This window comes from Nanorana parkeri, unplaced genomic scaffold (genome assembly GCF_000935625.1).
Source record: "Nanorana parkeri isolate BGI_ZX_2015 unplaced genomic scaffold, ASM93562v1 scaffold6061, whole genome shotgun sequence".
In the NCBI taxonomy this organism is placed as follows: Eukaryota; Metazoa; Chordata; class Amphibia; order Anura; family Dicroglossidae; genus Nanorana; species Nanorana parkeri.
The window spans coordinates 1-2,785 of NW_017312306.1; the positions used below are offsets into that span (position 1 = coordinate 1).

General features: G+C 56.2%; 1 long non-coding RNA gene across 1 annotated transcript; it reads right to left on the reverse strand.

Moving 5' to 3' along the window:
* Positions 1-37: 37 nt before the first annotated feature.
* On the reverse strand, positions 38-335 carry LOC108804190. The gene is made up of 2 exons (XR_001942340.1): positions 219-335; positions 38-139 (listed from the first exon to the last, which is right to left on the reverse strand). It is a non-coding gene; the product is annotated as an uncharacterized LOC108804190 (long non-coding RNA).
* Positions 336-2,785: the final 2,450 nt, after the last annotated feature.

Here is a 2,785-nt window from a genome sequence, read left to right on the forward strand (position 1 = left end):
GTGCCCGTTTCAGGCTGAAGGTCTCCTTCTCCTTGGCGCTGCGGTTGTCACAGACCAGACTCTGGGTGTCCCGCAATGTGCTCACAATGTGTTCCACCTGAACCTTCAGATCCTCGGAGAGTTGTGCCGCTTCAACCGCCTGGAACCAATCCAAACTCATTATAGGATCATGTGACACAGACAGGCTCCACCCCCATCAGTGGTTGGATGACACTCACCTTCCTCTTCTGGATCTCCAGGGACTGCATGCGGAGTGTCAGCTCCTTCTCTATGGCGGCCAGAGAGCCGTGCAGCACGCGCTCCCTCTCCTCCAGCTTCTGTACCTGTAATAGAAGTGTCCATAGGGGGGAGTGTCCATAGGGGGGAGTGTCCATAGGGGGGAGTGTCCATAGGGGGGAGTGTCCATAGGGGGGAGTGTCCATAGGGGGGAGTGTCCATAGGGGGGAGTGTCCATAGGGGGGAGTGTCCATAGGGGGGAGTGTCCATAGGGGGGAGTGTCCATAGGGGGGAGTGTCCATAGGGGGGAGTGTCCATAGGGGGGAGTGTCCATAGGGGGGAGTGTCCATAGGGGGGAGTGTCCATAGGGGGGAGTGTCCATAGGGGGGAGTGTCCATAGGGGGGAGTGTCCATAGGGGGGAGTGTCCATAGGGGGGAGTGTCCATAGGGGGGAGTGTCCATAGGGGGGAGTGTCCATAGGGGGGAGTGTCCATAGGGGGGAGTGTCCATAGGGGGGAGTGTCCATAGGGGGGAGTGTCCATAGGGGGGAGTGTCCATAGGGGGGAGTGTCCATAGGGGGGAGTGTCCATAGGGGGGAGTGTCCATAGGGGGGAGTGTCCATAGGGGGGAGTGTCCATAGGGGGGAGTGTCCATAGGGGGGAGTGTCCATAGGGGGGAGTGTCCATAGGGGGGAGTGTCCATAGGGGGGAGTGTCCATAGGGGGGAGTGTCCATAGGGGGGAGTGTCCATAGGGGGGAGTGTCCATAGGGGGGAGTGTCCATAGGGGGGAGTGTCCATAGGGGGGAGTGTCCATAGGGGGGAGTGTCCATAGGGGGGAGTGTCCATAGGGGGGAGTGTCCATAGGGGGGAGTGTCCATAGGGGGGAGTGTCCATAGGGGGGAGTGTCCATAGGGGGGAGTGTCCATAGGGGGGAGTGTCCATAGGGGGGAGTGTCCATAGGGGGGAGTGTCCATAGGGGGGAGTGTCCATAGGGGGGAGTGTCCATAGGGGGGAGTGTCCATAGGGGGGAGTGTCCATAGGGGGGAGTGTCCATAGGGGGGAGTGTCCATAGGGGGGAGTGTCCATAGGGGGGAGTGTCCATAGGGGGGAGTGTCCATAGGGGGGAGTGTCCATAGGGGGGAGTGTCCATAGGGGGGAGTGTCCATAGGGGGGAGTGTCCATAGGGGGGAGTGTCCATAGGGGGGAGTGTCCATAGGGGGGAGTGTCCATAGGGGGGAGTGTCCATAGGGGGGAGTGTCCATAGGGGGGAGTGTCCATAGGGGGGAGTGTCCATAGGGGGGAGTGTCCATAGGGGGGAGTGTCCATAGGGGGGAGTGTCCATAGGGGGGAGTGTCCATAGGGGGGAGTGTCCATAGGGGGGAGTGTCCATAGGGGGGAGTGTCCATAGGGGGGAGTGTCTATCACATAAAACATGGTGTCAGAAGTACTTGGATCTGCGCTGCTTCTACTCATGGGACGCTTGCAGTGAGAGGCCTTAGTCCTGGTTCCCACCTCGGCGTTAGGGACGGGCGCCGAGGTGGGAACCAGACCATTGAATACAATGGGATTTAGATGTTTGAGCGTTTTGTAGCGCGTTCGCCGAGCGTAGAACCCGCCACAACGCGTTCCGGTGTGACTGCGGGCTCAGCGTAAAGAAGTTGAAGGTGCAAGAAGTCCATTTCCATGGGCACATCCTGTCCTCACAAGCAGACCCTGATAGAGCCACAGCCTGGCGATGCCAGTACAGCGTTTTATTGGCTGTCACATATCTAGCTACATTCACGCCGCACTTGTCTGAGGTGCGTCAGCCGGTAAGAAGACTTCGGGATAAGGATGCGGCTTGGCTTCCCAAACATGACCAGGCAGGGGAGAAAATAAAACAATTGGTCACCGCCGCTCCGGTGTGGAAATATTACGAGGTCACAAAACCGGTTACAATACAAAGTGATTCCAGCAAGAATGGCCAAGGATGTTGTCTATGGCATGAGATCCTATAGGTTACAATGAGATCCTATAGGTTACAATGAGATGCTATAGGTTACAATGAGATGCTATAGGTTACAATGAGATCCTATAGGTTACAATGAGATCCTATGGGTTGCAATGAGATCCTATGGGTTGCATTGAGATCCTATAGGTTGCATTGAGATCCTATAGGTTGCATTGAGATCCTATGGGTTACAATGAGATCCTATAGGCTACTTCCTCACCACGGCATCCACAGGCTGACGGCAAAGCTGAATCTGCGGGGAAGATTGTAAAAACTTTATGCAAAGAAAGCACAAAGTGATGGTAACGAACAGAGGACGGCCATCTTACATTGGAGGAACACTCCGACTGTGGGCATGGATAGTAGCCCAGCACAGAGACTGATGTCACGAAGATTAACCCCTTGCTGGCCGCGGTGTCCCCTCCCCCTTCCTGTGGCGGCCATTGCTCAGTGTTCAGCGCTGCGGTACTTTGGCTGGCGTTTATTCCGTCATACAACGCCGCACTGACATGAATTTTATACCATTTTTCGGGGACAGATCGAGCTTTCTTTTGGTGGTATTTAATCACCGCTGGGGGT